At 44.0% G+C, this 13,506-nt stretch overlaps 1 protein-coding gene and 1 long non-coding RNA gene across 5 annotated transcripts in view; one reads left to right on the top strand and one right to left on the bottom strand.

Moving 5' to 3' along the window:
- MBOAT1 (membrane bound glycerophospholipid O-acyltransferase 1) overlaps positions 1-13,506 on the top strand; it is a 48,915-nt gene that overhangs the window by 28,640 nt on the left and 6,769 nt on the right. The window contains exon 14 of one of the 4 annotated variants that reach the window (XR_014550609.1): positions 12,603-12,988. The exons of 1 other annotated variant lie outside the window; for it this stretch is intronic. The gene's annotated coding sequence lies outside the window, so the exon portion shown is untranslated. Of the gene's footprint in view, positions 1-10,188; positions 12,989-13,506 lie in introns of those variants that run through there. 2 more of the 4 variants (XR_014550610.1, XR_014550611.1) reach the window with 2 other exon arrangements.
- Positions 1,031-10,875, bottom strand: LOC310767217. The gene is made up of 3 exons (XR_014550756.1): positions 10,792-10,875; positions 5,035-5,208; positions 1,031-2,900 (listed from the first exon to the last, which is right to left on the bottom strand). It is a non-coding gene; the product is annotated as an uncharacterized lncRNA (long non-coding RNA).

Below are 13,506 nucleotides of genomic sequence, written 5' to 3'. Positions count from 1 at the left end.
AACTTAGCCATGCTTATTAATTTCAGTGAATCTACTCTCAGTAAAACCTAGTTGACTTCACCCCCCCCCCCATGGCCTGGTCTATGCTTCCTTTCTGCTGCAGCTGCAATCTGCCTATGAACTCGCCAGTTCCATTTACGTCTCCTGGCTAGTTGCTGTTGATAGACAGCGAATTTATTTGATTTGTCAGATCCTTTTAAAAAGGGATCTATCTAAATGCCACAAGTTTAAAAAGCTTCCCTTTCAAAAATGTGACTTCTCACATATTGGGAAAAAGAGCTAGCTTAAAAATAGCATATAGTACTGGTGACATCTAGTGGCCACTGCTGTACACTTGTCCAATCTACGTTTAGTTTTTGAGCTGATTTTAATTGTGTGAGAGGGCAGGGAACTGGCAGCCTTCCAGATGTTGAGATTCATAGAATTGTAGAGTTGGAAGGGATCACAAGGGTCATCTAGTCCAACCCCCTGCAGTGCAGGAACCTTTCGTCAAACGCAGGGCTTGAACTCATGACCCGAGATTAAGAGTCTTATGCTCTAGTAACTGAGCTTCTATTGGGCTTGGTCTCCCATCATCCTTGGCCCACAGATTTCCCTGCCATGGATAAAGGAAATGCTTCTGTTTTTGTGTGGTTGGGAAGCAACTGCAGCGACTCTGAGAAGGGCATGGAAAAGCATTAAAGGAACACAACCTTCTGCTTGTTGTTGTTGTTGTTTAGTCGTTTAGTCGTGTCTGACTCTTTGTGACCCCATGGACCAGAGCACACCAGGCACTCCTGTCTTCCACTGCCTCCCGCAGTTTGGTCAGACTCATGTTTGTGGCTTCGAGAACACTGTCCAACCATCTCGTCCTCTGTCATCCCCTTCTCCTTGTGCCCTCCATCTTTTCCAACATCAGGGTCTTTTCCAGGGAGTCTTCTCATGAGGTGGCCAAAGTATTGGAGCCTCAGCTTCACGATCTGTCCTTCCAGTGACCACTCGGCTGATTTTCTTAAGAATGGATGCATTTGATCTTCTTGCAGTGACCTTCTGCTTGTCAGCCAGCAAATCTTATTGTCAAGAGTTTCTGCTCTTTTCCCCCCTTTGGATCTACAAATCTCAGGGGGAAAAGACTGGATTTATCCCCAGGAGTTGCCAGTTGCTGACCCCTAATACGAAACTGAAGGACTCAAAATCATTCTTGGCAAGGGTAGTTTCAGGCTTCACCCTTTTACCCTGTTTGGATTTGAGCACCTTTCCAACACAGAAAGGTAAAAGCGTTTGGGGGGTCTTAAGTTTGGAGAAAAAGGTAACTGAAGGCTGGGATGTGATACGATCTAGTTGAGATTCTTGCATTTGCAGGGGGTTGGACTAGATGACCCTTGGGACCCTTCCAGCTCTAAAATTCTATGATTCTATGCTAGAAGGTCATAACATTATTAGCAGTCGGGAAAGAAGGGACAGAGAGAAACTCGTCTAGCTTTTGCTCTTGCTCCCACTTTGTGAAACTGGCAGCACAATGCCAGAGGAACCTAGAAAATCGCCTTTTACTGAGACAGCTGGTCTGTCTAGCCCAGTCTTGTCAACACTGGCAGCAGCTCTTCAAGTTTCCAGGCAGAGGTCAGCCCTACCTGGAAAGGCCAGGGATTGAACCTCAGACCTTCTGCTTGCAAAGCCATATACTCTCTCTTGAGTTGCACCCCTTTGCCTGGTTACCTTATGATGCATGAATGTGAAGATGTCTGAGTCTGTGTTACCTGCATGAATTGAGAATGACCCCCCAAAACATCAGAAAAGAGGTTGCCCTGCTTATGAGGAAAGAGTTGACTGCTGCTGGGCAGACCTTTGCTGTGTGCAAGGCAGAGTGGGTCCAATACAGACCTTCATGTGAATGTTGTCATCAAGCAATCTCATTCCAAAGTCTGGTCAAGGGAGAGGGGCATCTTCAGGTTCTGAGGCGGTGTGTAAAGGTCGGTTCCCTGTGCAGCTATCCGTCTAGCAGTGGACAGCTTAGTTGGTTAGAGCATGATGCTGATAACACCAAGGACACAGGTGTGGTCCCTGTATGGGACAGCTGTGTGTTCCTGCATTGCAGGGGGGGGGTGTTAGACTAGGGTCCCTTCCAACTTTACAATTCTATGATTCTATTACCAGTCTTGGCTGTAGGAGATGAATTGGAGAAGGAAGGAATCCTAGGAGCTCTTCCAAGAGCTGGGACAGCAAGGGGAGAACTTGACACTTCTCTGCTTTTCAGACCCTTCCATGACAGGATGGTAAACATTGCTGAGTTTATGGGTGGAAACTCATCTCTGGAATGCTGTTTTGTTTTGTGCCCAGGGCTTGGGTATATATAAAACTGCAATGCAGTGTGTCCGTTCAGCAGGAGTCTGGGTGGGAGCCTGGAGGGGAGTGGCTCTCATACCATTTTTTGTTTTATTTGCAGTATTTATATAACACAGTTCTCTGGGCGGCTTTCAAAGAAAATGGTGGCATGCAATAATACAATACCAGAAAATAACAGTTTGCTGCATAATTGGGGGGGGGGGGTTCCAGCCAAAGCAGAAAGGGAGACAACTGAAAATATAAAGTGTGCTATCATTAAAAGCAACATTGAAAGGTGAGCAAGACTTGTGGCAGGCACGCTGCAGCTGGGGTGCCACCATCAAAAGGGCCCTCTCCCTGGTCATCCTTTCCCTTATTTCACTTGGCAGAGGCACCCACTTGGCGGACTGGGGCCTGCTGAAGAAGACCTCCGGATACAGACAGGTACATGTAAGGTAAAGTGATCTTTTCAGTCTCCTTGTCATAATCTTGCTGACTGCAGCACAACTTTCTACAAGGTAGCCAGCTTTGAGTTAGGAATGGACGAACCTGTCAGTTCTCATTTGTCTCTGTTCCTCATTTTTCCTGTTTCATTTTCTCTGTATTTTTGCATGTGTTTGCAATTTTTTAAAAAGAAAAAAAAATCCTCATGAAGGTGACTATTAAGTACAATAAGTGGTGGTGATGATTTGTAAAGACACTTTCCCCTAGCATAACTTTTTTTTGTACAGGTTTTTTGGTGGAGAATTGCACCACAATATTCAGAGAAGTGTGGATTTCATAAATAGCTACATTTTGGTTTGTGTATTGTTTTGGGAAGTGTGACTTAACGGAAGATCACGCTGAAATATAAACCAAACTAAATTTCTCTCCCATCCTTGGCTACAATTCCTGGAGTTTTCAAGGACCTCTTGTGCTAACGGCAACTCCCAAACTCTCTGAAGTTTACTAACACCCCCCCAACTCTGCATTAATTTATTGGGGCCAACTATGTGCATCCCTCCTCCTTCTTTAAAAAAAAATAGATTCCACCATGTTTTGTTTTATCTCGGATCAGTCATGGTGAAGTAGAAATATTTGCTAGAATATTTTAAGATGTGAAACCACTGCTATGATTTCAAGGAACTTTATAATACACTCTGGGACATCTTCCAAAAATCCTTGTGTGTGGATAGAGATTTATTTTATGGGAAGTGATTATGATGTTGCTATGAGATTAAAACGGTGTCTCAGCAGCTACTTCAGATAAATGCTTGCTTCATCCTTGCTAAAACATTGCAGAAGAATGAATAGTAGCTGTTTTCCTAAAGAATAAAGCATATGGCTGAAAGCAACTTGACATATTCTCCCCGAAGAGCATGGAGTGCAAAGAGCACAGCTGCCTGGAGGGTGGAATTGCTTATGTTTCTCCCGTTGAGCTTTTTGCTGGAGAACTTGGAACCATAATCGGTTGCTTATAATCAGCCTAATGGCTTGGATCATAAAATAGGTTAATGTGAGGAACTTAACTGGAAGGAAAGTTTCCCAGCCTCTCAGTCAAATTCTGGGCGATTAACCTCTCCTCTAGAAGCCCCCTTGTACCCCATCCCCTGTTGTTCAGGAGACCCAGATCTTCTAGATAAGGTTTTTTAAGGGGAGTGTGTGGGGTGAGGGGAGGAGATGGGAAGCTTTTCCTTCTGTGAACTTCCGTAAGTTAGTTTATTGTAGGAATTCAACTTGGTGCTAAGGAGGCTCTGCCAGCACATCCTGCCCTCTCTTCCCCCTGTGTGCTGTTCTATGGTTTCTCCAACCTACCCTGAGCCAACTGGGTGGGGGCCTTAGGGCAGGCATAGGCAAACTCAGCCCTCCAGATGTTTTGGGACTACAACTCCCATCATCCCTAGCTAACAGGACCAGTGGTCAGGGATGATGGGAATTGTAGTCCTAAAACATCTGGAGGGCCGAGTTTGTCTATGCCTCCTGAGTGGGAGGGCAGCAGGCAACCCCTTTGTGCTAGTGTGCTTTGTGCTTGATTCTGGCAGGACTCATTAGCTGAACTCAGCCCAAAATGTGGCAACAGAGGCGGTTTTAGGGCAGCGCAACCAGTTCCCCCCTACTGGGCACCGAGCAGAGAGGGTAAGCACCTGCCAAGCTATGGGAAAGAGGCAAGAGGGCTCTGACAGGGTCCTAGAGTCCTCTCTCCTCCTTCCCAAAACCTAGTTAGCACTCGTCCAGCTTTGGGAAGGAGGTGGAGGTGCTCTGAGACCCTGCTAGAGCACTCACAGATTCTTCCCCAAGTGCAGCACAGTACAAGGAATAGTGGGCAAATTTTAGCCTCACTTAAGGCGCCATAGTAGGGACGCGGGTGGTGCTGTGGGTTAAACCACAGAGTCTAGGACTTGCCAATCAGAAGGTCGGCGGTTCGAATCCCCGCGACGGGGTGAGCTCCCGTTGCTCGGTCCCTGCTCCTGCCAACCTAGCAATTCGAAAGCACGTCAAAGTGCAAGCAGATAAATAGGTACCGCTCCAGCAGGAAGGTAAATGCCATTTCTGTGCGCTGCTCTGGTTTGCCAGAAGCAGCTTAGTCATGCTGGCCACATGACCCGGAAGCTGTACGCCGGCTCTCTCGGCCAATAAAGCGAGATGAGCACTGCAACCCCAGAGTCGGTCACGACTGGACCTAATGGTCAGGGGTCCCTTTACCTTTACCTTTAAGGCGCCATAGTACCAAGTCTGCCCCTGGCGGCAACCTACCTTTCTGTCGCATCATGGTGTTTGTGAGGTGGGCTCAGAGACGGTGATTGCTGGTCTCAGTGGCATTGCTCTGTCGACCTAGCTGGATGTAAATATGGGCAGGCCCAAAGAAGAGTGCCATGGCGGCGATGGGCAGAGGTCACACACAGGCTCTGATGTTGCATTAAAGGCGGTCTGTGGGAGAGGAGAGCAAATCGACCCTAAGCATTACAGAGAAGGGCTTGTCTTGGTGAAAAGCAATGAGTTCCATTGCACAGTGTAAGAGCTGCTGCATTGTCTTGTTGACATGCCCTTAGAAAGCATCAAATCCATTTAAACTCGAGCACCTTATTTCATATGTGAAGGATCACCATGACACTGAAATGTTGGAAGCAGGAAGGGAGAAATATATGGCCTACCAGTTCTTGTTGAACTTCAGCTTCTGTCAGCCACAGGCAGCATAGCCCGTGACCAGGGCTGATGGGAGTTGTAGTCCAAAATATTTCTGTTGTCCAAAAACATTAGCCACCCCAAGGAGTCTTAGGTTTATGTGACCTATTTATTGAGGGTTGTTCAACATCGCAACTGCGCCTATAAATCTGCTTTGCATCAGGCAGGACTCCTATGATCTTATACATGCATCTATTTTATACAGTCGCGGCTCAATTAATGAACAGTCATATTTTCAATCTCTGTAGAAATTCAGAAGCAGTTGACACTTGGGCTTCTGTCCTAGGCACTGTGGTTATCTGCCAGGCGTGGGGTGGGGTTGAGGTAGCAGAACATTTCTGCTGCAATGATCAAATTTTCCTACTTTGTTTGAGATTTTATTTCCCAGTGGATTAACGTTTCAGGGCAGCATCGCAGGCGGAGGGCAAAATTCAATTAATTGAATATGAAATATTTATAACCCTGCTCTATATGTCTATCAGAGAAAGGTCCTTAATAAATCTTCTCATTAGAATGGACTAGTGACTCATGCCTCTCTGCTTCTGTAGTCGTTCAGAATTTAAATTCAATTAATCTGCTGTCCTCGTGAATATGATTTAATTATTCGGAAGGGGAAAATCACTGCATTCGCAAGATAATGACACATAGGGAGAGAACAAAAAAGGAATACCCTCTCTTCCCTTTAACAATGGCGGCTGATACCCACCAGAACTTGTGGGGTTGTTAGGAGTCTATGGGGATGCGGCCAATGAGCAGGTACGGCCTTGTTATTCTTGTTGTGTCTCCACCCTCCTCCCTTGAGAAGTTAAGGATTGGCCTCTAGGCCCAAGGTGCCCTAAACTGGCTCTAGATATAGTTTGCTTGCAATTCTCATCAACACCAGTCAGCATGGCCATTGATCAGGAATTATAGGAGTTGTTGTACAACAACTGGAGGGCCCAACATTGGAGAAGGCTGCTCTACAGTAAAGATTCCGGCATGTGCCATTGGGGGGATATACTGTGCATTTGTATTACTGTTCAAGGGTGTGCAAAGACATTTGGAAATAAGGAACAGAACCTGCAAACTCTGTTCCTTCTAAACCTTGTATGTGGCACAGCTGCCCTGTTGTCGCTGGGTTGGCAACTTTTCTGTAGCTGTGTATTTAACTGTAGCTTAGTGTGTAGGCACCAGCAGGTTATCAGGGCGGCCCACATTTTTCTAGCCAGTTGGCAACCCTGTTTATTGCCAGGTTGCTTCCCAGGCTTTCTGATTACTTCTATCCAGTGGCTTTTCTTGAGTTCAGCTGCCTTTTCCCATTCCTAGTATACCAGCCAGCCTATCCATTCAGTTTTGTTTTCATTATGCTGACGTCCTATGGTGTTTCAAATTGAGTGTAATGTTCCCTCCCCTCAATTTTAGGCCCCTTTAAGGCACTTTTGCTCTGCCAGCTCTGGTAAACTGGCGTGTGTTGTGAATCCAGAGAACAGTTTTAGAGAATGTGTAATGGCATGCAGTTAACTGCTTTTTAGGCCACATGCATACCATTCATGTAAAGCGCTATGATACCACTTTAAACATCACTGGTTCCCCCAAAGAATTATGGGAGCTGTAGCATGGTTAGAAGTCCCCTATTCCCCTCCCAGAACTACCGTTTACAGCGGAGCTTTCCAAACCGTGTGTCGCGACACGTGTGTCGGCTGCAAGGTGTAGGTGTGTCACGCAAACGCTCCCCGTGCTCCTCACGGGGCTGGGTTAGTTTAAACTGGTTTGCTAGTAAAACTGAATTACTGTGTTGCGAAATGATGCATGTCTAAAAAGTGTGCTGCCAACATGAAAAGTTTGGAAAGCTCTGGTTTACAGAGTGGTTTAACAATGGGTCCCCCTTTATGGAGAACTCCAAAAACTGTGAAGGGGAATAGTGGCCTCTTTACAACTCTCAGTATCCTTAAACTACTTTTCCCAGAATTCTTTGGGAGAAGCCATGATTGTTTAAAGTAGTACCATAGTGCTCTAATGTGGCCTTAGTCTGCTGTCGGTTTTAGTGTTCCTATCCACCACCTGCTTGGTTTCTGTGAATGTGTTAAAAAGCAACAACCAGCAAACTTTCTAGCTGACCCTGCTATCCTATGGCCCTGCCTGGGATGGTATCCCAGGGGCCATAGGATGCTTCTGAACACTGTCTCTGAGGTGCTTTGACCTCTGAGAGGATCCAGTGTTATATTCCCCCTCCCCAGTGCTGTGACACCTTTTGCATCCTGGACCCTCGCATTGCCTAGAGGTAGGGAGTGGACCAGGGAAGAAATGGAACGTAAGGATCTATAACCTTCCCAATTCCCTGTCACACACCCAAACCACAAAATAAATCACACCAACTGTAGAGCTGGTTTCGTTTCAGCTCTCCCTACTCCCATCCGATAAAGAGATAAAAAGTTTTAAAACCACTGGAAAAAGGACAGGAGAGCAAAAATGTTCTTCTGCCCCAATTTCTACCCTGTCTGCAAGATCCCAACAGAGTGTTGGAGGAGGATAAGGTGAATTAGCCACATTCAGTTCCCCTCCACCGCCCAATACTTGTAGCCTAAAATATTTTTAAATTATTTTGTAATGCTTAGCTGAGTTATAACAATATAGCTTTCACTGCTGTACATTTGTTGTCTTTTAGATAGTTGTTTTGATTTTATCTTATCGGTTTTTATGCTTGTTCTCCATTTCATGCATTTTATGCTTGTTCTTCATTTCATGCTTTTTATGCTGTCTTGTGAGTGAGGATACGTATCCTGAAAGGTGGCCTATGAACACTTTAATAAACTGCTTAACATTTCTGGACCACCGATCTCTAAAATGAGGGCTAGAAGCTCTCATAACGACAAGTTTGCTCATAATCTGAGATGGCAAACTCTTCCGGATACATGAAATAAAGTGGTATTTTATGAAAAGCTATGGATTTTGGCTGGAGAGTTGGGGAATTACCACAAATGGCTTCTGACATTCAGAAGCCATTAGAGATTATTATGGGCAATACCATTTACAACATCCCCTCAGTCACGAATTCACTAGATACTATTTGGCAAGCTACTATACCTCAGCCTTGCTCCTGTAGAGATTTGCCTTTATGAGATCACTGTAAAGATCAGGGAGAAAATGGCTCCCTTCAGATGACCTGCTAAACCATGGCTTTTCCTATCATAATAGGAATGAGCCCTGTGTGAATCTTGGGCTTTCACGCTCCCCACCCCCCAGCACTTTTGCTTCTGTTTTTTGATTAACTGCAGTTTAGAGTTACAGTACATTCAAACCTTAAATTGTTGTTTTAATCCTAAACAAGCCATCTTTATACTTTGTTGGTTTGAAGTTGGCTTGCTTCAAACAAATTATAGTTAAGTTTAGCCACAGTTTGCCAGATTTCAGCAACACCGGCACGGTATGCACAGGTTACCAATACAGTATACTATTGAGCCCAATACAATATGTTAATGTTAACTTATAATGCCCTAAACAACTTAGAAGCCAAATAGTGGAATACTCCCTATATCAGCCTGCTCATATATGGAGATCTGTCTGCAAAGGAGACCCTTCTTGTTGCCCTGTGGAACATCCCATCAGATGTCAAGGAATAAAACAATCATTTGACTTTTAGAAGACATCTGAAGGCAGCCCTGTTTAGGGAAGTTTTTAATATTTTATGTTTTATCGTGTTTTTAATATTCTGTTGGGAGCTGCCCAGAGTGGCTGGGGAAACCCAGCCAGATGGGTGGGGTATAAATAAAATTATTATTATTATTATTATTATTATTATTATTATTATTATTATTATTAAGGTTAAGGCTCTTGTACAGTGAAACCCATGGGGCCTCCTCTGAGTTGGTGCCCCATCTATGGAACTTCCTTCCCTTGGAAGTACAACTGGCACCTTCAATACTTGGTTTCTGGCACCAGTTCCCAATTTATCTCTTCAGCTGGACTTTCAGAAAAGATTATTCTGGCTGAGATCAGCTGCATTTTAAAAATTATGGTTGCATTTTTATATTGGTTTAAAAATGCTGGTGGGTCTTTCTTGCTTTGCTGTACTGATGTCTAGATGGTAAATGGCCTAGTAATCATAACTGATGAAGGGCAGTTTGGACAACAGATGAATAAATTGTGAATAACTCAAATGCAGGAAAGAGGAGTAGGACCTTGTAAGTTGCCCCAAGATCGTTAGAGGAAACTTGGGACATAAATGTAAAACAAAACAAATGCCCCAGGGTTAATCCCTGGCATCGAAAACTGGTGCGCCCTGGTGACCTCTGCTAAAAATTAAGCTCTGCAGACTCTTCACTTACCATATTTACTTGAATGTAATGTGCCATCAAATCTGATGCACACCCTTATTTTTGTGATGTAATTTAGCAGAAAAAGGTGCACATTACATTCTAGTAAATACGGAATTTATCCTTTGGTGGAGCTGTGGAAATAATTTATTTACTCTGACTACAGTGTTACCTGGGCTGCACTCTGCCAAGGTATTTTACAGGATGACATTTCTTTGGTATGAATCCTGATGTTGCTTTCTCCTTTGGATGCTAAAAGGGAATCACCTCTAAACCATTTAGTGCTTTGATTTTCACATGCTGGCCTAATACTCATTACCTGCGAATTCTTTGAAACCAGAATGTTTCTAAGCAGCAGCTGAACCATCAGGGATGGTTGTGAATTGCCTTCTTTTATTTTACATTATTCTCTCTCTCTCCTTCCTAACATTAGGCTGAAAATGAAAATACCTCTTCAACCCTAGTATTATTACCCCTATAGATGGCACCTTTAATGTGTACTATTCATTGTCATAATAGCTGCACCTGTGTGGAGCAAGCATATTGGAACTGCAGCAGCTGTGGACTGTAATTGCAAAGCATTATTTTCTGTTTCTCTCTGAATGTGTGTGTGTGTGTGTGTGTGTGTGTGCGCGCGCACACACACACACATGGTTGCACTGCTGTGAAGATCCATTTATAATTATTCCTTCTGTAGGGCTCCCCATAACTATGATTACATGGTATGTAGGGCCAATGAAAAGGCGTGGAATTAGGGTTGCCAACTGACCAGGGAAAGACCACAGACTGCATGCTAAAAGATGCAGATAAAAAGCTGGCTACTCTGTAAAGAATGATTTGCTCTGCTGATCAGTTACTTTTAAGCAGGTCAGCAAGCGGTATCAGAAATGTTTAATTTGTTGGTTTGTTTCCTGTAATTTAATTGTTCTCCATCATTGCACACAGCCCTGTTCCTCCAGGCTCTGCTTCCTCTTCCTTTTCTGTGACTTGCTTCCAAGAAAGGCCCTGATTAAAAAAAAAAACTGCATTGCCCCACCACCTCTCTTCTGCCAGGTCCTTAGACTCATGCCACTCCTCAGCTCTTCACTTGCTTGGTTCACCATCTCAACAAGATGGCCCCATTCTCTAATCCCCAGCCCTGGCTGCCCCTCCAGGCACAGATGAAGTTAACACCTCTGGTGAACAAAAAAATCCAGGACTTCCCCTGGAAAATAGGGACACTTGCATAATCTGCCCAACAGTTTCTGTCTTCAGCTGCTTTTCTTCCACCATTCAGTGTATCCAGAGGCAGCCATTGTAGATTCTAGGACATTCATTCAGCTCTTTTCTTACATGATCACACACAGAAATACTCATGCAGGTTGGCAGATTAGTATAATTCGGAGAGGGAAGGAGGCAGGCAAGTAAAAAGACACCAGGGCCTACTCCCGCCAACTGCCTTGTGAGGAAAATTTTCAAGAGAGCAAGAGATAGGCAGGCGAAATTCTCCTCAGAGCATGCTGCAGGTGACCTGTTGCCTCCTCTCATGGGGCCATTGATCATTGTCCTATGGGAACGAGTCCAGGAGAGACAGGAAAATATAATCTCAGGGCCTCCTCCTGCTAGACTCTCTCCTCTGCCCCCATGGGGCCATCTGCCCCCAACTACCCTGTGGGAAGGCGTGGGCCAGAGGCAGTTAAAATGGCTGCTGTCTCCTGAGCAGCCCAACAGGCAATCACTCAGAACAGGTTGTTGCTGAAGATACCTTATACCACATGTGGTGGACTTGTAAAGAGGTAAAGGCTTTCTGGGAAATGGTATATAATGAGCAAAAGAAAATGTTTAAAAATACTTTTGTTGAAAAACCAGAAGCCTTTTTACTGGGTATAGTGGGTGAAGGGAAGATAAAAGACTGTTTATGTATGCAACAACTGCGGCAAGAATTCTTTTAGCCCCAAAATGGAAACAACAAGAAGTACCAACGAAAGAAGAGTGGCAGATGAAGATGATGGACTTTGCAGAACTGGCGAAGCTGACAGGAAAAATCCGAAACCAGCATGATCAAGTATTCCAAAAGGACTGGAGTAAATTTATATGATATCTGAAAGATTCTTGTAAGCAATTAACATCACTAGCAGGGTTGTCTGAAGACTTGTAATGAGAAATTTTCTATCTTACTATTTTTATTTAAATTTTGAGCTATTTTGTAATGAGTGCAATTAGAATTGGAAAACGTACAAAATGCAATGATACAAAGGTTAATTTTGAAAGCCATGAGGCGGGAGGGAAGGAAGTCGATAGGCTCTAAAGAGCCAAAGCCGTAAAGTGGATAATAATGATGTGAATGTATAATATTAAATGGAAAATAAATAAAATGTGTGTGTGTGTGTGTGTGTGTGTGTGTGTGTGTGTGTGTGTACAGGTTGTTGCTGAGTAAGGGCAGGGTTAAGAAGAAGCAGAAAGCCTCCAGTGTGAGACTTTATTTATAAGTCCAAGAGAAAGGCATGAAAGAGCCTTTTCTTCATAAAACAATTGATGCAGGGAGCAGCAAGTAATATGCGAGGTGGTTGTGGGGTGTGAAACTAAGGAAATCTGCTATAATCCTTAAACCCTGATGTGCCAAACGCATGCCACATGGCTTAGTGGAATATAATTGTTTTAGAAAACCCCTTTACACTACTAGTGATTAGGTGAAGAGTGGGTTTTAAGCTCTAGGAAAACTCAGATGTTGCCTGGGCAGTGAAAATGCCATGTGGTTCATACCGCCGAAATGCTGGAATGGCTAATGTACAAGACAAACTTTGACACGGTGTGGATAAGCCCTGATTCCGGAAGGTGGAGATTGTTATGAGTTTGCTGTCCCCTCAGGATGAGCTGGACTTCTCTGGACTGACAAAGAAACACAATCAGCTGCTGCAAGAAGCAAGGACGGCTATTCTGAGGGTCTCCATTCTGAGGGAATGGAGACCCTGTTCCTGTGACAGAAGAGCCCAAATGAACCATTATAATTTGATACTGTTATGATTTTATTAATGCCTCTTCACATTACTTTCAAACTGTCTTTGAAGCATCTGTATCCTGACAAGCAGGATATAAATAACTGTAAATGAATAAATAGTCCCTATAATAGTCCAGACACATTAAGAAAGAAGAAAAATCAGACGCAAGCAACTACTGCCCATTTGATCTTATCCAATCAGTCCCTGTCATATTGTGACTTTACTTTTCAGATTAGAAGTTGAAGTTAATAAAAATATTGTTGCAGAAAAGCAAGGTTTTTTAAAGTAAAGGTATATTAAAGCATTTTTTAAAGGGCTATACCACCATCCACCCATTCACCATCTCTTTTACAGATGGCAAATGTGTGTGTGTGTGTGTGTGTGTGTGTGTGTGTGTGTGCTGGAGACATTTTTGTGTGTGGACTTTTTCCAACACTTCCTCTTTAGCCAAGCAAGTCAAGTAGACAGTGGATATAATAATTGCTACTAACCAAAACATACCAAAATATTGAAGTAAAACCTGTGGTAGTTCTGCCATTTGGCCGTAGTGCACTGTTGCTGTTCATAATATGGCCTTGCAAGCTTTGGCTTGTGCCAGCTTTAGGACAGTGACTGAGAGATGGGGGTTTCAAGCAATGTTGTTCTCTGTGGATAGGGCAACAAGTGATGTGAGCTTTTGATCTGCTGTGATAAATCACAAGAGAGCCAGTATGGCCTAGTGGTTGCTGCATCAGACCGGGACCTGAGAGGCTACGGATCAAATTCCCACTTAG

Source organism: Podarcis filfolensis, assembly GCF_964270895.1.
Source record: "Podarcis filfolensis genome assembly, chromosome: 7".
NCBI classification, from domain to species: Eukaryota; Metazoa; Chordata; class Lepidosauria; order Squamata; family Lacertidae; genus Podarcis; species Podarcis filfolensis.
This window is presented reverse-complemented; position numbering and strand designations above follow the sequence as displayed.